This window comes from Gouania willdenowi, chromosome 6 (assembly GCF_900634775.1).
Source record: "Gouania willdenowi chromosome 6, fGouWil2.1, whole genome shotgun sequence".
Classification (NCBI taxonomy): domain Eukaryota; kingdom Metazoa; phylum Chordata; class Actinopteri; order Blenniiformes; family Gobiesocidae; genus Gouania; species Gouania willdenowi.
In genome coordinates, this window is record NC_041049.1 from 4,036,531 (window position 1) to 4,061,383 (window position 24,853).

Sequence of the window (24,853 nt, forward strand, 5' to 3'; positions counted from 1 at the left end):
ATGGAAACAGACGTATGACATGGACTAAACGCTTGCCGACATGTTTTGGGACAATATCGCACATTTCCACCATATTTTAAATCGTAAAACGGGTGGCCTAGCATGTAGCAACTTTAGCAAACAAACAGATGTCAAATCTCACTTGATTGTAGCCCTTGCATTTGGTGTAAATACATCTGAGAAATATGAAAATATTAACAATAGTTACCTCTGTTAACCGTATTAAGCATGTTGCCTTTTAATCACATTGGATGAAGGAAAAACCATGAAACAGAAACTAAACGAAAAAAGTAAACTGCTCTGAAACGGAATTAGGAATGTTCTAAAACTAATTTAAACACCATCAGTAGAGAAGTTATGAAAAACCTAGAAGACAGAAGTTGATAGTTTGGTATTGAGCTAATGTTTTAGTCTAACGCAGTTTTTTAGGGTTTCTCTTGTTTGTCGGGTTGGCAAAATTTTTGTGGATCTTGTAAAATATCAAATATTAGTTGTTTTATTTCATTGTCCTTTTTAAACTTAACATTCCTGTTGAACTTTAGTCTCAGGGACTCTGCGGCATTCAGTTTAAACATCGTGTTACCACGGTAACTGTCAATGTCAGTCTTCTCCAAGCATTAAAAAAATAGATAATTGAATAGTGATGTTGTCAACTATATTACTTAATCAATCATGACTTAGCATTAACCACTGCTAAATGCTACTTCTATTAAATGGAATCATATTAGAAAGTTTTCCAGCCTTTTGGAAACTTTCATCAAGCAAGTAAGTAATTCTTAGGATGAAGTCAGTTTTTTAGTGGCTTTCAAGAGAGATTAAAGTCATTTGTATCCATTGGCTCCAGGAGTGGATGGGTTACGTAAGTGCTCCTTTTTGTTTTTAGGTGACATCATAAAATAAACTTCGTTTCACCTCATGTTGGAGGAGATCTCCCGTGGTCCCAGTCTGGATATGGAGAGCCTTTGGATGGAAAAAATATTCCCCTCTTTTAGTTCCCCCTCAGGGATACTTAACCTGTGTTGTGAAATTAATCTTCTTGTTCATCTCGTAATGAAAACAGAAATCATAGCATATATATTCCTGTACAGTTACAGGGCATTTCATAGCAAGGAGCTTGAATAGAATAGGATACTTGACTGAGTTTTAGCCTAGAAAATGTAAAAGTACTTAGACGTGGTTATTTAACAATCTGGATTATTGAGTCAAGTCTGGATTCGTATTAATTGAATGACTAACAGAATCCCAGAAACACTGTTAACCACTGGAACTGCTCTCGACTCAAACAATCCGGATTTGGGATCCAAGTAGAGGACTTTTTGGGAACGTTGATGACCAGGTAGCAGAGTCCCCAGAAACACTAAAGACTTGCATAATCTGGTAACAGAATCTGGCAGCAAACTCCACGGAACAGTTAAGACTCAAATATTGTGGTTTTTAATCTGGGTAGCAGACACTCCGGAAACACTCATGATCTTTTAAGAAGAAATACTCAAGAAGCAATCCGGTTATGGGATCATAGTAGCGGATCTTTTGGGAACAGCGATGACTCAAACCATCCTGTTATAGGACCCGGGTAGCAGAGTCCCCTGAAACACTAAAGACTTGCATAATCCGGTAACAGTCAACAAACTCCACAGAACAGTTAACACTCAAATATTAGAGTTTTTGATCTGGGTAGTGGACACAGTGTAAACACTAAAGACTTGAATTGTCTTTTTATAAGACTTAAGAGAATAAATACTCAAGATCCAGTTATGGGGTCCAAGTAGCGGACCTTTTGGGAACAGTGAGGACTCAAACCATCCTCTTAAAGGGCCTGGAATCACTCAAGACTTGAATGAACTTGTTATAAGACGTATAAGAAGAAATACTCAAGACTTCAATAATCCGGTTTTAGAACCCGGATAGCACAGAGGAAACAAATAATCTGTTGATAAGACCTTGATGGTAAACGTCCAAGGAAAGGTAAGGAATCCAATGATCTAATTATAGCGGCAAGTTAGCCAAAATACTCAGACTCGACCTGCGAGCATATTCTGAAGGAGAAGAGTCAAATGAATCAGATCCTCAGATCAAGATTTACTCAGATCCATAAAATGATCAAATTTCCCAGTTGGGACATTGTCTTTTGGAAATCCAGCTGCAGCTGTAAAGGCAGCGCAGAGGTCGTAACTGCGATGAGGCTTTTATCGTCATGAAAATCTGAGCACAGCTTCCATTTAGAACACACCATTAAACTGAATCCTAGCGCATTAGGTCACAAGCTACAGCTGTCCTTGATTGATTACTTTCCTCCTAAAGCTGAAAATAAAAAGAATCTGATGTTATCACCTGTGAACAATTATCCCATATGTGCTGAAAAACCACCAAAAAAAAGGATATGAAGAAGCGTCTTTAGGAGTTTCAGGAATTTAGCGGTGCGTTTAGCCTTTTTGTGCTAATGTAGCGAGCGTTTCTAAAGTTACAGTTGAAACGAGCATTCATCACGATGAGTAACAGCTGGGCCAATCGGGGGCCTTTCCACCACGAATTACAGCTAATTGAATTCTAGTGCCGCGGTGACACGAGGCTTTCAGACGCTGATTTATTTACAGATTAGTCATGCTCGTCAGTTCACCTTTGACCCGGGGAAGCATATAAAGCAGCAGGAAGTTTACACAAGCTCCAATTTATAAGTGATGGGTCACACAGGGCCGGAGGATCCGAGAGCTTTCTGCCATGTCGGCACTCGGCACTGATAAATGGACCTTTGTTATCTACTAAGACACGAGAGGAAGGACTCACTGATAGGGAGTCACATGTGGAGATTATAGCAACTCATAACTACAACTACATCTGACTCTAGGTCGTACTTTACTACTTTTATCACAACGGGGGCCACAGAAATGTGATTGTCTGATCCGAGGGCCACAGTATCCACATTCATGTCAACATTTAGAATGGGCACGAAATGTTTTGGTTATTGGATTTTCCATTCAGATAATTATTTAATTTTAAAATTCAAAAATTAAGATTAAATTTCAGGGCATTTTTCTTTATGGGGTCAAGAAGAAGTTTTTTAAAAACAAAACAAAGCATTAATAAAAAAATGTTATTTTTCATATTGTGTGACTGGAAGTTGCTGTAAGAAAGAAAAGTATAAGTGCAGTTGGAGAAACAACCACCCAGTGCTGTTTTTTGCAGCCATATTAGTTTTAGTTTTAGTTTTATGGATGAAAATGCTCATTTGTTTTGGTCACATTTTAGTCATTTGAAAATGTGTTAATTTTGGTCCAGTTTTAGTCGACGAAAACTTTAAAATGTGTCAGCCTAACTTAAGGGTTTAAAAAAAATGTAAAATAAAAAAAAAGCATTTGTCTTTTAACGTTATTTTAGGTCAGTGTTCCTCTAATGGGGGTATGTACAGAAAATATATGAATAAGTTTTACAATATTCAACACAACAGCATGATCTTGAGTGTGATATTGCTTTTATCCAACAGTTCTACAAACACATTTTATTAGTTAAAGGAGCATAGGGTAGGATCTAGAAATCAGACTTCATAGTGTGTGTAACTGCAGCCTGTTTACAGCTGATACTAGAGGATGGATACCCGACCAAACCCCGACGGCACCGGACGGGTCGGTTTGGACAAATATTTAGAACTGGTGTTCGGGTTTGGTCATATAGTGTCGTTTGCGTGCAGCGTTCTTCCTTTCCTGCTGCAGCAGCCATGCAGTGATATGTGCTGCAGACTGCAGCTTTATCTGTTACAGTGAGAGCTGTGATTCACGGTGCAGGGAGGATGGAGCAGAGAACAATTCTAAAGTAATTAATCATTGAAACATTCCTTTTTCTGCACAATAACATGAATTATCCTTATCTTTGATACATGGATTATATGAATAGATCTGATGGGTCTCTTGCGTGCACTGCGCCCCGTTTGTGTTTTACTTTCTCTTGTTAACCGTGCGCTGATCTAATGTTGACGCACAACAGCTGTTTGTTAATACAATCTCATTCTTCTTTATTTCCGTTTTTTTTCAAACTGTTGAGAACGTGCGCCAGTGCAGAACTGCGCGGGAAATTCATGCGTGGGAAGTTCACGTCCAGAACAGTCGTACAAAATGTATCACACAATCTGTTCAAAGCAACAGGTAGAAATGTGTGTGGGCTCATTCTTGGTTCAGAGCGCTTTATCAACCATTAGCATTAAAAAAAAACTTAAAATGAACATTTATTTTTTTCCCAAATCCTGCCCTATGCTCCTTTATCAGCTCTGACAAAACAAATAGGTCTACAACTGGAAAGGGGACAGGGCTGTTGGTTATTAGAACACCTGTACAGTGTCTGTAAAAAGTCCTTGGTACTTTGTTGGAACTAACTGTTGTATAGCATTTTATAAACTATATTGAGCTATGAGGTGCATGCGCTTCTGGCAGATAAAATCCAGCTTTGACTAAAAACAGTGGGAACGTTAACGGACCACAGGGTCTCCCATCTGGAAGAAAACTACCTTGAACTTGACATTTCTGGGACCTTTTGGTGAAGCAGCATCTTTGCAGTGTTCTGAGTAAAAAGGAACGTCAGTATCTGCAGAATGAGTAATATTTTAAAGACCTTGACCCGCTCTGGTTCTCCCCCTCATCGGTGACGGCTCTGGTGGGCATGTGGGGTCCTACTGCTTGTGGGTGAAGGTGAGCGTAGTCCTCCAGGGGCCTGATAATTTGAGTCTGGGTTTCTGGAAGCCGCAGGTTCACGGTTCACGGCGTGTGGTTTGCTGGGACTGTTCAGACTTTGGGCCTGGAGTCGCCTTCCAGTCAGAACACATGGGAACTGACATCACGCATCTGTGTCTAATGCCAGGGTCGGGTAAGGGATACGACTTGACCTTTGACCTTTGCTGAAATCCAGCCATTGGTCACGCGTGGCTGCGTGGCACATCTGTTCATAATGCAGGTAGCTTTTTAGGGACTCCAATCTGCTGATGTGTACAAACGGATGGCATGTGTGTGCTTTCAGTCTAATCAGATTGTATCTCCTCTGAGTTTGATCCACTCTGAAGCCGACGCTGCTCACCTTTGAACTCTGGGAAAAGTCCTAAATGATTTTGATAAGATGGCCTCGGAGATAACGTGTTTAAAACGTGACTTCTTTTTGCCCCCGAAGCCTTCATCCATCTTCACACTTAAAACAATGCCACGATTGTAGCAGACGAGCCTTCAGGGACGTGTTCGCTGTTTACATTGTCAAAAGATGAAAAATCTAAGCTAGCATTTACCCAAACATGACAGTGAACATATGACTTTGTAAAGGGTTAGCATGACGACGGAGGTGCTTAAAGCAGACTTTCATTCATTCTATCAGGCTTTTATTTTGTAGTTATGGTAGTGTAATCACATGCAGGTTGGGCTTCAGGACTCACCATTACTCCTGTGTTTACATTGGCTTTTCTCCATATTTGCCTCAATTATTCTGATTACAGTAGTCCCTCGTTTATTGCAGGGGTTACGTTCTAAAAATAACTATATATATAGGCAAAATCTGCAAAGTAGTCATCTTTATTTTTTACAATTATTACTGTTTTTTACTGCAATGTATACTTATTTCTGCTTTATGTGTTTTTGGACTTATTTGGTGTAATTTTGTTGTCTCTGTATTTCTTTTGGTCCAACTGTGTATTTTTGTCATTTTTGTTGTCACTTTATTCATGTTTCTCTTATTTTTGTGTATATTTGTATTCGTCTTGTGTTGATTTCTTTTTATAATTTGTGTTTTGTGTGTTTTTGGACTCATTTTGTGTAATTTTGTCATCTCTGTATATTTGTTTCAGTCATTCTGTGTATTTTTGTTGTCATTTTCTGTACGTTTCTGTTTTGTTTATTTATATATTTTTTTATAAAATAAAGTGTTTTTGGATTTGTTTTGTGTCATTCGGTTGTCTCTATATTTCCTTTGGTCATTCTGTGTGTTTTTTGTAATTTTTGTTGTCGTTTTATTCATGTTTCTGTTATTTTTGTGTAAATTTTTTATTTGTCTTGTCTAGATTTATTTTTATAATTTCTGTTTTATGTGTTTATGGACTCGTCTTGTGTAATTTTGTTGCCTCTGTATATATTGTTTTATAATTTCAGTTTTGTGTGTTTTTATTTTTATTTTTTTGTATTTCCTTTAGTCATTTGTTGTATTTTTTTTTTTTTTTATCATTTTGTTGTGTGGATCTTTTTTTTTATATAATTTCTGTTTTGTGTGTTTTTGGACTCAGTTTGTGCGCTTATGTTAAAAAATGTATTGTTTACTGCTTTTTGCTTTTTCTTAAAAAAATTATTTTTTGTCTCTTGACTCTGATTTCTTCACATCTAACATGGTGCTTTCGCTATATTTGCCTCAGTTTGAGCACATAGGTCTATGATTTAGTCTAAACAACAACTTTTTGTCTGGTTTTCACAATAAAAGCCCAGATTATACAGTAGGTAACTTCTTAATATAACAAAACCAACAGAAGAAAGAAGTTAAACAAATAAGGTTAAAAATAAAAACTGGTTAAAATATAGTTTTTAATCAAGCTCACAAGTATTAGGTTTGAATAATGTCTATAACAGTACCTAATACTTAATATGAGTGAATAATCAAACCAAAGTACTTGATGTTTGCAGTTTTTGAAGGAGAGGGAATTCGTCTGGTTCATAATACAGTAAATCTTTGCTTCTCGTGAGCTTCTGTAACGTATTAATCATATGATTTACTGTTGTGTCAGCGTAACAATGTCCACTGGCTGTTTTTCCTCCTACCAGTGGCAATTGGGCATTTTGTGTGTTTTTGGACTCATTTTGGGTAATAGTTGTTGTCTCTGTATATTTGTTTTGGTCATTCTGTGTATTTTTGTTTATGTTTTATTCATGTTTTTCTTGTTTTTGTCTATATTTGTATTCGTCCTGTGTGTGTTCTTTTAAATAATTTCTCTTTTGTGTGTTTTTGGACTCATTTTGTGTAATTGAATAGTTTACTGCTCATTGCTTTCTGTTAAATAATGTATTTTTAATCACTTGACTCTGAATTCTTTGTGTTTACTGTGTGTTCTCTCTATAGTTGCCTCGGTTTTATTCTGATTACTCTCGTTACCCCTTTTATCCAAAGTCACAGTCAAAGCAACAAGAGCACAGCTGGTCGAATACGAAAAAACTTCTTTGTTTTCACAATAAAAGCCCAGATTATACAGTAAATAACTTCTTAATATAACATAAACAACAAAAAAAGACATTAAACTTATAAGGTTAAAAATAAAAACTGGTTAAAACGCCGTTTTTAATCAAGCTCACAAGATTTAGGTTTGATTAATGTCTATAACAGTACTTAATACTTAATATGAGTGAGTAATCAAACCAAAGTAATTGATGTTGGCAGTTTTTGTAGCAGAGGGAATTCGTCTTTTTCGTAATACAGTAAATCTTTGCTTCTCGTGAGCTTCTGTAACTTATAAATCATAGTGATTTACTGTTGTGTCAGCGTAACAATGTCCACTGGCTGTTTTTCCTCCTACCAGTGGCAACTGAAGCTGATTAAGTTGAGCAGGGACTTGCAGCGTCAGCAGAAAGCGTCTGTGGCCTCGGTGGCAGAGGTCGGCGGTGATAGGCGGTGATAGGCAGTGGGTCGCTCATGCACTGTTGACCCCTGACTAACGATGAAAGACCGACCCCGCCCTGCTCTGCTCTGCATAAAGACCAGGGACGCATTAACCACATTCAGCTCAGTGGAAAATATTGAATGACCCAGAGTCACTTCTCTTTACCTGATTGGAATTCCTGTGGAGGAGTGGAGTGGAAATCTGAAGTTCAGATCGTGGAGATAAAAAATCATCCCTTCAGGGGAATTTTCTAAAACCTCTGTTTCCATTTTAAGCTCCAGTCCTTCATGTAAATTATGAGAAGTGCTTTAGCGTGCTTTGTCTTCTCCATTAGGAGATGATTCCTGCTGGAATGCAGCGTGGAGACACTAAAAGGAGTTTATTGAGCTTTTTACTCATGTATACATTAACCTGGGTCAGAGCTACAGGCGACACACATAGACCTTTCTAAGATTTTATCATGCAAACCCAAACAACTTTATATTCATGCATTTATTTTAAAATAAACTGTATATAATAAAAGAGTTCATGAAGCACACAAAGAAAAAAAAAGAAACCATAAAAGCTGACAGTGATGTGTACAGTATCTATGCTTTCTATCCAACTTGCATAAAGAGACAACAAAGGGATTGTGTTGGGTTTTTTATGGAGTCATTCTGTGTGTTTTTGCTGTTTTCATGTGTCATTTTGTCTGTTGTATTTTTCTAATATTCCTGCAGTCGTGTTGTGTGTTTGAATAATATTATAGATTTTGTTGTTGTAATTTTGTGTTTTTGTTTTCCTTTGTTGTATTTTGGTCAAATTGCAGTCATTTAGTGTGTATTTTCACTCACTTTGTGTATATTTTTAGTCATTCTCTGTATATTTTGAGTTATTTTATGTACATTTTCAGTCGTTCTGTGTATATTTTGAGGTATTTTGTGTGTTTACTTTGGGGTGCGCCCTCACACTGCTCATGTTTACGCTACAATCTTTAAATTTTCTTCCAAATTAAACATCTTACGTTGAGCCACTCAAACCATAAAAAAAAAAAAAAATATATATATATATATATATATATATATATATATACTATTTTCATGTTTTAGGAGCAAAAGCCCAACTCAAATACGTGAGCGATGTGATTGTTGTTATTATTAAGCTCATTAGAGATAAAGAGGGGTACGTTTAATTAGGTTAAGAGTCTGCATGTAGCCAGAAACTGATCAATGTTTCCCCGTTATGTCTGAAACCTTATTTTATCTCCTTGATGACATTTAGCTAGCCTGTGTTCTACAGCTAGCACGCTAAAAATATTTCACCATGTGAATTAAATGGAGGGAAAAGACAGCCTGGTGAGCTAAATGTCTTTCCTTTGGCTTCGTTTAGCATTTTTATACTAGCCTTTGTGTCCCTGGAGTGTTCCACATGACCTTATTTAGCTAATAGCATCAGCAGAGACGTTGTTAGCGCTGTTAGCACTGTGAATGGCTGCTTTCATTATGAACGAGTCTGAACACGGCTCCACTTATATTAGTGGCTTCATAAAACCATCAGACATGTGTGTCATATTTTCATTTTTCTTTAATTTTTCACTGCACAGCTTCACGTCCACATGCTTTCTGTAAATTCACATTATTTTATGGATCCAGTTAAAACTGAGTGACTCATTAAAATGATCTGTTTCGGTTTGAGTCACTCGTCACTTGCTGCTCCAGTTAAATTAAAAAAAATAAATAATATTTTTCTATTTTTAATTTATTATGTGAGAATTGAAATAATTAGATACTTTTTATTTATTTTTTTATTTTTTTTATCAAAAGAATGAAAATATGAAAATATTTTTTCAGGATTATTATTATTATTATTATTATTATTATTATTATTATTGTTATTATTGTTAATATACCCCCTTCATAGCCCTGTATAAGTTTACAAATCCACTAACACAGGTCAATCAACTTGTATGTGAACTGGATCGTCAACAAATACTATAATAATTTAATGATAATAAATAATATAAATTGGTAAAAAAAAACATAGAATTTAAACATTTTCTAATTATTATTCTATTCAAATACACAATAAATATCAAATAAACTGTAACCTATAATTAATCATTCTCAAATATAAAATGTAATATAAAAAATAGCTGAGGCGGCACACTTCCTGGCTACGCTGTGTTTGTAACACACTTTAATAAACATGATCACAAACTAAGACATTTGTGATTTCAAAATGGGGTCATGACCCCAAAAAGGTTGCTTTACACTGTATTTTTGTATTTTTTGCATTTTTTTTTTTTTTTTTAAATTTAATTTTTTCAGCTGCTTAAATCCACTTTAAACATTAACTATTTAAACTATTCAGCTCCATCGCGTATTAATCAGAATCAGTCCTTACAACCGTTCCCTTTCCAGTGACTCTATAATCCCAGTATCCACTCCCAGCAGCTGTCTGCTGCTCCATCCAAACTCCATCTCTGGAGAGAGTTGTTTGTTCAAATCACATCGCCAAGAAATCTTTGCTGGATGAAATCTGAATACCACCATCGGGCTGCTGTTAATGGAATTGAGAGGATTTAATGCTTTAAGTGTTTGTTTCTTATAGAAAAACTGTCCAGATGTGAAAATTCTAACAAAGTGTGGTGAGATGATTCCGTTATTCTTGCTTCTTGTTATAAAACAAGTTTAAATAAGCACGTCTAAGGCCCTTTAAAATGTGTGCGCTCAGAAATAACACGAGTTTTGACTAAATAAACAATAATTTGGTGTTTTTCCTTACAATTGTAATAACCATCAGACGACTAGAACCAAGTGTTAAATGAAAGTGAATGATAAAGTAAGTTCTTGGGTTACATACGACTTGATCCCATACAGCGGTCGATGATGTCAAACTTTAGCGTTCCTCAAACACTTTTAATGAAAGACAAACATCCAATGCTAGAAAATCAGATGACAACTTTCAAAATATTTACAACAAAATAATTCCTTTTAAGGGAGAGTCTTTTCTAGCCTCGGTTTGCCAAAGTTTATGGACTTATTCCTAATCCATTAAATGCTCAATGAACGGCTACAATCTGTTACATTGTACTAGCTTAACAAGCTAAGGTCATGACAACCTCTCAATGACATCATCGCTAAGCGCCAGCAGACAGCAAAACGTAGCATGGCGGGGAAGCCGGCAAAGGAGAAATTGATCAATAATCCACCTTTGGGGTCACTGTGTCAATCGTCTACCACCAGGCCCTTCTGACAGAGTTCACTGCAGCAGCAGCAGCACATAAAGCATTAGCTCTTTAGCGTTAGCCACGCAGAAAGAGTCAGGCTTCACCATCAAGATAAAGTTAAAGATTTAACCACTGCTCATTTAAGATGTTGGCTTTGAGATCAATAAGTTATTAACGGTATCATTGCAGTCCAAACAAATCCAACGTCGCACACCCTTGAACCAAGCAGCAGCCATGTTGAAACTCTCAGCTCACTCTGATCCTGATCCGTAGAGATATTTGAGGAACACACGTAGCGATTTGTTTTAACAACAATTTGATTTGAATCATGATTTGTTGTTGCCGATTCGATTCATGGATGATATTGGTTAATAGCTGGGTTTCAGTCACGTGATTATGATGACGCTCGAAGGGGGCGTGATTTAAAATGGAGGGCAGGAAGTAAAAATGGAGAATACGCCTATGGAGGAAACCAGTGCAGAGTCCGTATTGTGCTGATTTAGATCCAGTTTCAAGACAAAGATACAAACAATGAATCACCAAATATGTTGGGCATGACTCGTATCTCATGAAGATGAATGACCATCAAGGCAGTTGATATCACAAACTATCTGGTCCTTCAGGCGTCCGACTACACCAAACAGCAGATGAAAGCGTATAAAAGAATGGAGGAATATCACGTTTTTGTGAGTGGGTGGATCCACAACCTCGGTACCGTACGACTCCACGATGATTATCATTTGATCTTCGCCAGGGTGAGTGTTTGTTTTATATCATTTCATTGTTAAGATGCTAGCAGCTAACAGTAGCGGCTAGAATGTAAACAAACATGCAAAACATCTTAACGACATTAGCCTGACAGTCAGGGAAACATGAGGTTTGTTTGTCACATACATACAGTATATATAACTACTGAAAAGTACTTTATGACATGTAGTGAAATAGCATTAGGGTGTTCAGCTTTATGTGCACAGTGTGTAGCAGGGGTGAAAGAAAGAAGGTAAATAATATAGTAAATGAGCATTTAACGACAACCTAATGCTATATAAACAGCCACAAAGATAAAGTTAGCTTGCTAAGCTAACATACTTCTGATAAAGTGGTCGCTACAGACACGGGCATCAGCAGACTCTGCTCCTCCCGACCACAGGCATAGGTTTAAAATTTTAAATTTTCAGTAATCAATACGTTTTCACTAAAAGTGTGTGTGCGTGTGCGCTCACTAATTTTATTTATTTATTTATTATTATTTATAAACTCTGTCAGAGCTCTTCAAGTTTGAAAATGAATATGTATAATAAAAAATAAAAAAATAATAATATATAGGTTAGCAAGTATTGAGTTGAATTCTGTTCTAGGCTTTTATCTTAAAAGGCAACCAATGCAAATTTTTCATTTTTGAGACCAAATAAATACAATAACTCCCTTTACAGCCACACTCAATGAGATTTATTTTTCACTGATCCAAAGAGATATTTTCCTGTGGACATGAATCCATCCAGGAAACACCCTGTCTTCTGGAATATCCAATGGCATGAGTGGAAATACTGAACACCGATGTCCATTCTACATGTGGATACTGATGGACCTGATAAGGATGTTTCCTGACTTTCACACTGTGTAGGGCTTGAACCGGCTCCAGCTTCCAGTATCCCTAATGGGAATAGGCGTACTGGAAGTGGGTATACAGTGAAATATTCAACAAACAGGTTGATGGACGAATGTTGGACACAGTGAAGGTTTTCTTTGCAAAATTCCTCCGGGGTAAACTTGAAACGAAGAGTGAAAACTGTTGAATGTAATCCTTTTTGGCAAAATCTTGTAGGTCCAGCGAAATAGTCCCACGTAGTTTGTATTCTCCCCCCTGAAAAATCCAATGAATGCATTGAAGAAAAGTCAATGACCTTACCTGAACCGGTAATTTATGGCTCTGAAACTGGTAAACACATTAGTGATCTAAGATGCTTTGTCAGCAGCTTAGATTTAATAATGTCTGTACTTTAAAACCTTTTTCAAGCTTTTTGTGTAGTGTATCTTTCTGTCCAAGACCCAAGGAGGAGGAAATGCAATGGAGGGATTCTATTAGTTCCTCAGGGGAAGTTAATACCCTGAGTAATAGATTCCAAAATGGTCGCACTGACACTAAAGTGTAGAGGAGAAGAACTGATGTGGGGACAATTAGTCACTGCTATGGTTGTGTTGGGTAATGAAAATCAGCTTCTCATTGGATAAGTTCCGAACCGAGCAGAGTGGACACGGTTACTTTAAAAGTCATTAGGCGACAACAATATTTTTCCCTTTTGCTGCTGGAATTATTAATAGTGCAAAGTGAAGCTGTTTCCATTACCGCTTTTTGCAAATTCAAAGTTATAGTTCAAAAATTTTGAGAAAAGTGTAAGTGCACTTTTAATGTGTTTCCATTGAAGGTTGTTTTGGAGCCTCGTAACTGTCGTGAAATCTCATCCCGGGAGATTATGCTGCAAGAAGATGGACGCTCCATACCTCCTTCTAACGCTGTGCATTGTTTCACGTCTAATGTGGCAGTAATAATTTACAGTATAATGCTAAGAAATGAAACCATGTCATGTTTTATTGGAGAGAAGTGGTCATGTGACGTGAAGTGTAATTGCAGAAAAAGTGTTAAAAAAAATTAGCGATATTGGAATGTTTTTTCAAAATTCACATGTTTCCATTAGCAGTTTTTATTGTGCTATTTAGATTTTGTGCATTTCCAAGCTTAACAGAAACACAGTTTGTCAGAAAACCAACGCCATGGAGCTCAAACCTCTGACTTTCTCGCTGCACTGGTATCCGACATCGTTTGGTCAACAAATATTCTAACTTGGTTTTCAACACTTTGCCAGTTCACACTATTGTGTCATGATAGATCATTAGGGGTCATTCGGGGCCCTTCAAACCAACAGGAGGTAGTAGGTAGCACAATAAGACTCTAAAAGGTGAGATAGTAAATATTCCATCGGACATTTCTTTATATGGTGTGCAGAGGCTTAATAATACCTGAAAAACACTGGTCTTATTGGTTCTCAACTTGGGGTTGCATGTAGAAAACTAAACATTGACAAAATTATCAGACCCGCTGATATTACCGGCCGATATTTTGCCAAAAAAACGTAATATCGGTTGACCTCAGCATAGTTTTTTCCAACAATATTAAAAAAAAAACAAAGTATGTGCTGTTGTTCTGCCTCAAGCTTTGTGTTTGGGTGTTTCCTAACCTGACCTTTCAATTGCTACGGGTCATTTCGTAACTGGAAGTACCAGAACGTTCTCCCGCAACGCGTCAGACCTTTTAAAAATAGCATTATCTCCAGAAGTTCTCGGACGACTCTGCAGTGGTTGGATGTATCAGCGAGGGGGGATGAGGTGGAGTACAGGGCTGCTGTGGACAGCTTTGTTACATGGAGTGAGCTGATCCATCTACAGCTCAATGTGACAAAGACCAAGGAGCTGATTGTGGACCTGAGGAGAACCAAGAGGCCAGTCAGCCCTGTCTCCATCCAGGGGGTCAGTGTGGACATTGTGGAGGAGTACAAATACCTGGGAGTGGTGATTGACAATAAACTAGACTGGGGGAGGAACACTGACCCCCTCTACAGAAAGGACCAAAGCCGCCTCTATTTTCTGAGAAGCTGAGGTCCTTCAACATCTGCAGAAAAATGCTGAGGATGTTTTATGAGTCAGTGGTGGCGAGTCAATCAATCAATCAATCTCAATCAATCTTTTATTTGTATAGCGCCAAATCATAACCAATGGTATCTCAAGACACTTTACAGTAGAGCAGTCTTAAGGACGGACTCTTCATTTTATGGATACACACATATGCATATATACGTATATACACATACATATGTATCCCACACCCAACATGAATTCATCATGGCGGCAAGGAAAACCTTCTGTTAAGCAGCAGGAACCTTGTGTGGATCCCATTCCTATGATGAACAGCCATCCACGTTATGCTGTGTTGGGTGTGTGCAGAGGAAAGGGTGGAGACAGAGTTGTTGAGACTCTGTAACTCCACACTGAGGATCCCACGGACCTGCAAGACAAAAGCCAGAAGGAGTACAGGAGCAAACACACAAGGGAAGAAGCAGACATAGAGGGAGTGTTTGAGAGAGGAATGGGACCCTCTCCGGTCCTCTCTAACCTAAATGACCTCTCTCTTAACGCCCTCTCCAACCTCTCTCCAACCGAGCATGCCAGACCCCCCCACCGGCAGTCTATGCCTATTGCATCTTAACTATGAGCTATGAGCTGGTTCCTAACTAAAAGCTTTACCAAAGAGGAATGTTTTGAGCCTAACCTTAAAGGTAGAGAGGGTGTCTGCCCCCCGAACCGTGGTTGGTAGATGGTTCCAGAGAAGTGGGGCCTGATAACTGAAAGCTCTTCCTCCTACACTACTTCTAGAGACAAATGGAACAACGAGTAGTCCAGCATTTTGAGAGCGTAGTGTTCTGGGGGGATTGTATGGCACTACAAGCTCCTTGAGATAGACTGGTGCCTGTCCATTTAGGACTTTATAAGTGAGAAGAAGAGTGCGATCCTCTACGCTGTTGTTTGCTGGGGGAGCAGATTGAGGCTCACAGACGCCAACAGACTCAACAGACTCATCCGCAGGGCCAGTGACGTTGTGGGGATTAAACTGGACTCTCTGACGGTGGTGACAGAGAGGAGGAGCCTGTCCAAGGTGAAATCCATCTTGGTCAATGAGTCCCACCCACTCCATGATGTGCTGGTCAATTACAGAAGAATTATCTATCCTACTTTTTTTCTACTACTGTAATGTGTGTGTTTCTGATCCCTATTTTTAACATTCTTTTACTTAATTATACACTTATTGATTGTTTATTCTCTCTTTTGTCTTTGTTAATGTTTTTATTCTTTTATTTGTGATGTGTTCTGTGGCCGTAACAAAAGCAATTTCCCCCTGGGATCAATAAAGGAATTCTGATTCTAATTTAATAACCTCCATTCTGTGGCTAAAGCAATGTCTTTAAGTGTTTTCAGTTGGTAGACAATGTTTATGATGCGTTTCAGTCATTTTACACTGTAGGGTTAGGGTTCCATGTTTCATAGATGTTTAACTCGCTCACAGGCTAACTACTAGGCTGAGGCAAAGTCGCTAGCTATCTTTATCGGCTTGCCCGTCATGTACAAACTATGTAACAAATGTTGTATGTGTAATGTTTGTTGCACTATATTAAAAAGTTATTTTCTATTACAGTTTAACGGTATTGGTTAGAATCGGAAATTGGCAATTTAGTGTTGGACAATATCAGCATATCGGTTATCGGCAAAAAGGTAATATCAAACATCTCTACAGAAAATTAATAATGGACAATATTGCCATATCCGATGCATATTGGATGCATACCGGAAAGGACGTTGTCTTACGTCCCAAACAGATTTGATTGCGTTGCATCTCGGAAACATTGACTCATATTTAGTTCCCAGTTTCTATAGGTTCAGATTCAACAAAGGCAGTAAAACAGTGCATTCTACTCATTCTCCTGAATAGATTGTCCGATTGTTCTTTGCTGAACTGTACACGACCTCCTGGTCATTTTACAGTGTGTGATGTCGTCCTTTCATTATGGAAATAACCCTCTTTGAGAAAGCCATCCTTCATTGCTGTACACTAGTAATGTATGGATTCTCTGGCTGTAGGAGGTAAAGGATGCTGCCTGCTCTTCTTAAGCATTTATCAGATCTGCCCTTTGGTTCCTGTCAGATAATTAGTAATCCCATTATTCCCTGGCTTTTGTTTTTGCTCACTGTCTCATGTTTTGTCATGAAAGTGCCGCTTTTGACTGCGTGGAAAAACAGCAGCTGCCAGAATACAGCAGCCCTGATCTGGTTTGGTTTCAATAACGAATACAGTGTGCATGGACTGGCAGTGAACCGGGAAGGATCCGGAACATAAATCATATGGAGGTTGGGGGGAATAAAACCAGCAACTTTCAGCTATAAAAGTATGTCTGGAAGCAATAAACAATAATCTGATCAGTGGTTCTCAAATATGAGTACGCGTGACCCGAGTGTGAAATTATGTTTAACATAGAAATCACATTATCCATCCATCAACTTTCTATACCTCCTTCTTTCAGGGTTGCTGCGATTTATCACCAGCTCACATTGGACATTGGTGTCATCTGTTTCAGGCCTACATTGAGAAAAAGAACCATTCACATACTTATTCACACCTACTACGGGCAATATCAGCAACTCCAATCAACCTGACGACATGTTTTTGGATTGTAGCAGGAAGTGGTAGAATCTGGACAGAATCCACGACATCACGGAAGAAAACTCAACTCCACACGGAGAGGTGAAACTTCCTGCAGAGGTGCCAACCATGCATGAAAATGACCAAATATACTTTGAAGTTATTATAGAACATATGTCAAATTCAAAGCCCGCGGGCCATGTTCAGCCCACCAGAGCATCTAGTCTGGCTCACAGGAAGATTTTGTTTACAGTAAGAGAAAAAAAAAACAGCATTTTTTTGTAAATTATCATCAGTTGTAGATACAATACAATGGAGCTTGCAGTCCTACATTATTTGCAGTAATATTAAATTGCAATTATTCTCAGAAACCTGGAAAATTCTCGCAAATTATCCAACAGAATTCTGACAAATTATGTTGCAAATTTCCAATGGCAAATTCAAGGAATTTGGACCAAATGCTTAACATTCAAGATTTTGTTTGAATGTACGCTTTTTCCTTCACAAATACATTAAAACTTGATTTCACACTGGGTCACATGTGGCCCTTGAACTGAAATTATTACACCAGAAAAGAAAAACCATGATTAAAAGTGAAGATGTTTTCAAAATAACTGACAAGACTCATGTCGGACTCCAAGCTGCCAGGGCTGTTTGCTTCTTGTAAGTTCCTGTGTCTTTGTTCCAGTTAGTTTGTCATTTTGTTTGGCGCCCCCTATCCTAGTGTGTGAGTAAGTGCAGAGTCCAGGTGTTGATCCCTCCCCCTCCGTGCTGTCGCAGGTGTTTCTCGTCAACTGATTACCTGGATTGCCTTTGTTGCCTGTTTCCCGGGATTCCTCGTGCTCCCAGTTCCTGATGGTATGTTTAAGTTTTTTTGGCTTTTCATCCTTTTTAAGTCTTTAAGTTTGAATATTTGTCTAATTTTTTGTGGTGCTGTTTTTTTTTTTTTTTGCAGTCATTTTATTCACTTTTTTGTCATTTTGTGTATTTTGTTGTTGTGTTTATATTTTTTGTTATTTTATTATGTTATTTTGGTGTAATTTAAAAAATGTTTTATTTTTTATTTTTCTCTAAATGTTTTCTGTTTTTTGTGTTTTTGTTGTCGTCTAAAGGGATTTTTGTGTAATTTTGTCTAATAATGCTGTTATTTTGTGTATTTTTGTGTGTTCATTTTGGGGGCGACACAAAATGGCGAGCCACTAGTTGCACGTGTCTGGCTTAAACTTTGAATACATTACGATAAACAAGTGTTTCCAATGAAAAACCTCTTGATGTTTGCAGAAAACGACACACAATTAGCATGCTAACATGCTATCCTACACTAAATACTCTAAATACTATTGATATAACCATTATTATGTTGGTGGTAATTTGTTGCTGTCGCTCTAATTAAAGTCCTACGGTTCAGATGTGGGGAGTTGTAAAAGCTACGCATCATTTCAATTAGCTCTCGCCCGCCTCGCCTTTTCTTTTCCTCCTCCCGTTGGGATCCAGGTTTTCACAGAGCACTGCTCCATCGCACTGTCCTGACACTTTAATTGTAGAGCTGTAAATCAGCTCTGTGGTCAGGGGGAAGGCTAATTATTTCCTTGTGTATGAACCCCCTCTCTCTTTGCTCCACTCCAGTTATCCCTTCATCTCTGATCTGCAGAACACACTCCTTTCCTTTCTTTCCTGTGGGTGGATTTTTTTTCCAAGAAGCAAAAGTGAAATATCCGTCACCTACTGCGTCCTACCTGTGACACCCAGCTCATGAGTAACAAACGCACTCATTCATGAATGGAGTCTGCTTTTTCTCTGGAGCTCCACATGGAAACTCCAGGTAAGCCCGAGTTCTTGTTGCTTGAGGCCAAAACCAGTTCATGCAAAATGAGTTTGCTGTGGATAGTGATGAAGCTGTAGTGTAGGATGTGCAACAGATGAAGCTTTAATGCTGAGTCAGGATTAGACTCTGGCTTTCATTAACAAACCAGTTCCCAGTGTTGGAGGCCAAGATTAGTCTTTCCTTTTTATAGTTGAGTTTGAACGACTTTGAATCAACAAATTGCTTATTTATTGCTCACCAAGCAAGATGAGAAATATTCAAAATCATTTTCCTCCAATCAGGGGCGGAGCCAGAGGAGTGGCTCGAGGGACTTTGACCCCGCCTGAAACTTGATTGGACACCTACATTAGGCAGAGATTCTCAATCTGGCAGGTGCAAGTCATGACATTAGGGGGCACCAGAATGGCCTCGCTGAATATTGAGCAAGAAAATGTTTATTATTACTGTTCTAAAATATTTCATTGCACGTTTTGTTATTTTTTACTTTTGAAACTGAATAATACATAACGTACTACTACATACAAAGTCTGACGTCAAAATGAGTATGCAGTGCGTTCACATTAGATAGTATGAAAAGATTGAGTATGCGAGAAATACCTGGATGTATGCTATATTGGGCACGGTGGGCACACTAGTCATACTCAATTGTCCCATGATGCATTGCGAGCTGAATGTAAAATGGTACGGGGACCACCTTATAACTAAAAGTGAAACATCCTATTTTCAAAACAAAAGCTTCTCTTCTTGCCTTCCATTAGTTTTTAACACTTTTCTAAGTCGAGCTCTTATTTTGAGGTTAACTGAAAGTTTTGTCAGTGGCAGGGTCTCCAAAAATCTCCAAATCTCCAAAATGCTTCAGATCAATGAAGATAATTAGCTCCAGTGTGCTTTAGGATCATTTTTATCTGACATTACATTATTACGTTTTTCAAGTGTGCAGAAGTTGGGGGTACATGGCTTCAGGTTCAATGTTTGAAAGGGTGCGGGGCTGTGAAAAGATTGGGAACCACTGGTTTAGGGTAAACCAAGCAATTTGACGAGAATAAGTTGAACTGATCTAACCTAACGCTAGTTTGAACCTTTAGCTTTATGAATAAGAGAAACACATCTTGGAACTGAATAACCCTTGCCTACCTTTGCAGTCATTTCTTGTATTAAACTCTAGTTCTGCCATCGTTTCTAAAAATATTATTTCAGATAACAATACTCTGGTTTGGCTGAAATATGAGATGATGAGACTCGCCCTAATAACCAAATGTAGCAATTCCACACAAAGAACTATTCTTTAAACATTAATTAATTGCACTTTTCTTTGTCGTGACTTGTTTTCTGACGAGTCCAGACTTCTTCAGCAGGAATGCTGGGTGACTTCAGGTGAAAGTGTCTTTTGAACAAGAACCTGTAACTGCTTTAAGGGACTGTAGACAATCCAAAGCCAGTCTCTGCTGATCAGACGGTTTGTAACCTTTTCCTAAAGATGCAGAACAAATAAACTAGCATATGATGTGAAATACAATGCTGCAAAGAGTGCAGTTTGGATTTGCAGAACAAAAGGGGATAGAAATCCAAACTTTCCTCATTTTTACCTGGCAGGACAGGTGTTGAGTGAGAGTGCCAAAATAAAGTATTTAGGTCATTTATAATGATGACATGTACAGGTAATGTCAAATGTTTTGATGCCCAGGCCAATATTATGGCAAGAAAATGTTCACAAAAAAAGTTAAACAACATCACGTTATAGCTTACTGTACTCCTCTTTATACTGCCCCCTTGTGGGCTACATTTAAAAAGGCTAATTTACTTAAGCTCCAAGTTGACTATAAGTTAGAACGACTCTGAGAATACTGTTTAAAAAGCCTGATGGAACAGTTCAAGTGAGTTATTTTCTTATGTAAGAGTTTACACTTTTCAGGCTCTTAAAAAACTATGTATAAATTCATCTGTCGATTGAAGAATCCTCAGAATTCCATCATCCAGCTGTTGACCAATCTGCGTCAAAGCTCCGAGTGTTACCAGTCATCTTTGTGGAGACATTGGTACAGTTGTCTTTTATAATAATTGTTTTCATCTGTTTGTTATGTGTATGTGCTTTTATCTTGTGTATACTAATTGTGTCTTTTAAAATGGATTCCTGAGTCTGAAATAAAGAAGAATTATGATGATGAGACTCCGCTATTGTATGAATAAAATAAAAACTGTTGGTTAGATTTCATAAAATTCTGCCTCTTTTTAGATGTTCCCCTTGGATATTCTTTTGGTACATTGATTTCCTCTAACTCTCCAAGAAAATGGCCTATGTTTGAGTCTATGGATGGACCAGTTGTTAAAATGTTGTATCCGTTCATCCTTGTGAGTTGTGCCTCACCTACTTCTCTGCTGTTGTGATCCATACATGTTCAAGTGATCTGTTTGCTGTCTGGACGGTGAGGGAAGGGGAGCAGGAGGAGGAGGAAAAGAGAGGAGGAGGAGGAGAGGGAGGAGGTCTTCAGTGGAAGCGTAACAGGACACCGGCTCTCTGTCTTCTCGTCCTCCTCTCCTTTCTCCTGAGCTCTCCCTCTCTCAAAGCTTCTCTCTCTACACACTCAGATGGAAACACAGCCTTTCCCCTTTTTGGACTCTAAGAAAAACACTGGAAACAAGGAGCTTCAAAGGGGATAACGGAGAAGATCTGAACCCTGGATTGTCTTCTGGAACTGGTCCTGAAGGAAGTTGCTGATTGAGTAGGTGAGTCATAGAATATTTTATTTGTGGAGGTGGAGGGTTAACATCTCCAACATGGGCTGAAGGGAGGGTTTGTACGCTGCGGGATGACAGGTGCAGTCCTGTCACTGAGCGTAGAACCTGAGCTGCACGACAGTTGCGTCACTATTTGTTTTCAAATGCATCTAAAGAGAAGTTTGTAAATGATTGAAGGAGTTCGGAACAGCCTAGACAAACAGATCTGCAATACCTTCAGTCAAGTATAGGGTCATGGTTGTGTGAAGGAACGTGTTGGTAATAGAGCTGCTGACAAGTGGATGACAGGGTGTGGTATGAACACACGCACAGGACCAACTTGTTTAGAATTAGAGTATGGAAGGGTTGATCTGCTCGGAGGACTGAAGAGAAATTGATTTTCTGGTCCCGCTTTGCGATTTTCCAACATTCCCCTCCATTAGCGTTGGTTTCTAGGTATCTTTAAAATGTTTACATAGAAATTCCATCAAGTCGTCTGCACGATAAACACAATCCTCATTAAACCAAAGTAAAAAACACACAGCAGCTAATGGAGATTCCTCTGCTGTTTCCCATGAGTGTGAAGGAGCGTCGTAATGAGCGCCGTCAAATCCTGACCTCACGGGATGTCACGGCGGGTTCTGAGCTCTCTGGTCAATGAGTTTCGCAGCTGTGACCAATATCTTCACATGGGAGAAGTTTTATAGGAGATCAGCAGAAAGGTTTTTCTTTTTCATTCTTAAAGGCTTTCCTACGACCACTATGTCTCCCTTCTTTGTGGTATCTGACGCTAATTCAAGGTTCTTGTTAATTTGGTTAAAGAGTGATGTCATGGTTGGCCCTTTAAAGCTCCAACCAATGGGATATTTTAACCCAACTTGTCATAGCGGAACAAAATGTACATGTTTTTGCCATAATTCTGTACAAATTGTCAGATTTCTTTTATTATTTTGGTCGAGTAGATCAAGATTTGTCTTGCACGGCTCAGCAGGAGGACCTCGGTTCAATTCCTGTTAAAAACGAGTAGTGACTCATTTCCGTCGCCCTGGTCATGGGGAATAAATACTAAAGGATGTGATAAAGAAGGGGAAAGGACAATTTACAGTATGTAAAGGACATTTCTGATCTGCATCCTTTTAGAAAATGATGTTCTTCTCCCAAACGTCCAACCATTAGCGCCATCTAATGATCTTTGGTGAACTGACAGAAACAATGATGATGCAGGTGGAAGTAAATTAAATAAATCACTTGCGTGATCACTGCTTTGGTCTCTTCTCAAAATAACGATAACAATACAAGTTCAGTAATTTAGAATTATTACCTGAAAAATCATTTATAATATACATAATTTATAATAATAACTAGAGATGTCCAAAGTACTGTTAAACACTTAATTTCTAACAATTTCTTCTTAAATCTAGACATTAATCCATATTTTTTTTCATTACAGGCAGAAAATGTCACGTTGGTATTTACTGGACTTAAATTTTTATGTTAAACTCGAGTAATACCCTACAAATATGAATAAATCATAATTCTTGCACATATTTTGAGATGTAGATTGGAAAAATCAATGCAGGGCTTGCATGTTTTTATTTATTCTAATATCATCCACTCATGTTTCAAAGAGTTAAATGTTAATTTTCCTCCATCTAGCAACAAAATGTTTGTTTCTTTTTTTTTAAGGTAATTCAGCAAAACAAATCTAAATCTCCAAATTACACAGAAATCATCAGATATACTATTCATCCCAGGGAGAAATTACTTTTTTTAACAGATGCTCCAGAAATATTTTGAATGAAGGAAGAAACAAAAAGAAAACATACAATTCGGTAAGACTTATATAAATAACGATTATTTACAAGTGCACAGATTCCAGTAAAATATAATACAATTACAAAAAAAAAGAGCCAGTATTACTTTCCTTTGAGTCTGATTGATTTAGGATGGGTAACTAATCTGGACTTCAGGTAAATCTGGTGAATGGAAACCATCAAACAAAAGGAAAAGTCTCCATAATTGTCAGGTTAGTGTGTTTAGTAGACCTTAGAAGTTCAAATGTAGTAGAAAAACACATGCTTGAGTCAGAGGTCATGGGTTTGAATGAGTTAGAAAGCTGAGTTTGATCTCCTGACATGGAGGAAACAGGAAGATTTGTCTTGAAAGTATCCAGAATGTGAGTAAAAAAGGAATGTCAGACACTGGACTGGACTCTGGTTGTAGATGCCCTACCTGTCGAAGTATCTGAGGGTTAGGGTGTGGACTGCAGATGTTGGGCACAGCCGTCCGGGCATGTTTGTGCCACCAAAAACATCTCATTCCTGAGCGAGTTGGCATGTTTTATCCTGATGCACCTGGGCAGAGGAACCACATTGTGTACTTTTACCAGATTGTGCACAACACCCCCCAAGCTAAAATGTCCGTAGCAACGACGCTGCTTTCTTATCTCTGAAATGTCAATATTTTATGTCCCATCTATAAGATATGAGGTCAGGGATCCGGCGTTTGTGGCAGGTGCTGCTTCTCCTTGGGCAGTACAGTACCCACCTATCAATTATTGAGCCGCTTTTTGTGCTGTTATGGAAAAGAAACGGGAGGAGACAGATTTCAGACGTGTGCATTTTTCAGGGTGTAGCACGTGTGTAGAGAGGTGTTTGTTTGATGCTTATGTTTGAGGTCTGAACGTCAAACAAAGGCTGGATGTTTTTTACTTTGATTAGCTTGAATGTGTTCATTGTGTTTGAATAGCAAAGATGTATCAGATCATAACAGCTGACACAGACGAAGCTAGCATCTGGAGGTAGCGTGGATGCTAGCAGCTAGCTTCCTAGTCGTCTACAGGATTCTAATTATCTTTGCTTCTTCCAGCCTTCTATTAGCTCATTAGTTCTTCAAAGTTGAAATGCAACTTTTTATGAAGTGTTTTATGAGGATTAGAAAAAGCTGATACATGTTGAAAGCGCAAGAGCCATGAGCCAATCGCACCTCAACAAGATGTTTATTTTATATAACTAGAAAATGAAAAACACTCATTGATAACACCTGGAGGCACAGAAAGGAACAGCTTGAACTTTAAGGTTCTTTACTGCGACACAGGAGAGTGAATATCTAGAGCATTTGTGTCAAACTCAAGGCCCAAATCCGGCCATTTGGAGCATCCAATTTGGCCCGTAGGAGAAAGTAAAATTGACAGAGAAAACATGAATCAATGTGTAAATTAAACTCAACATTATTTGCTTATATCGCAGGATTATA

At 38.2% G+C, this 24,853-nt stretch overlaps 1 protein-coding gene across 2 annotated transcripts in view; it reads left to right on the forward strand.

Annotated features, from left to right (window-relative positions):
- Nucleotides 1–21,383: 21,383 nt before the first annotated feature.
- Nucleotides 21,384–24,853, forward strand: part of sema3c (sema domain, immunoglobulin domain (Ig), short basic domain, secreted, (semaphorin) 3C) — a 62,337-nt gene continuing 58,867 nt past the window's right edge. The window contains exon 1 of one of the 2 annotated variants that reach the window (XM_028449526.1): nucleotides 21,384–21,607. The gene's annotated coding sequence lies outside the window, so the exon portion shown is untranslated. The remainder of the gene's footprint in view (nucleotides 21,608–24,853) is intronic. The other variant, XM_028449527.1, reaches the window with a different exon arrangement.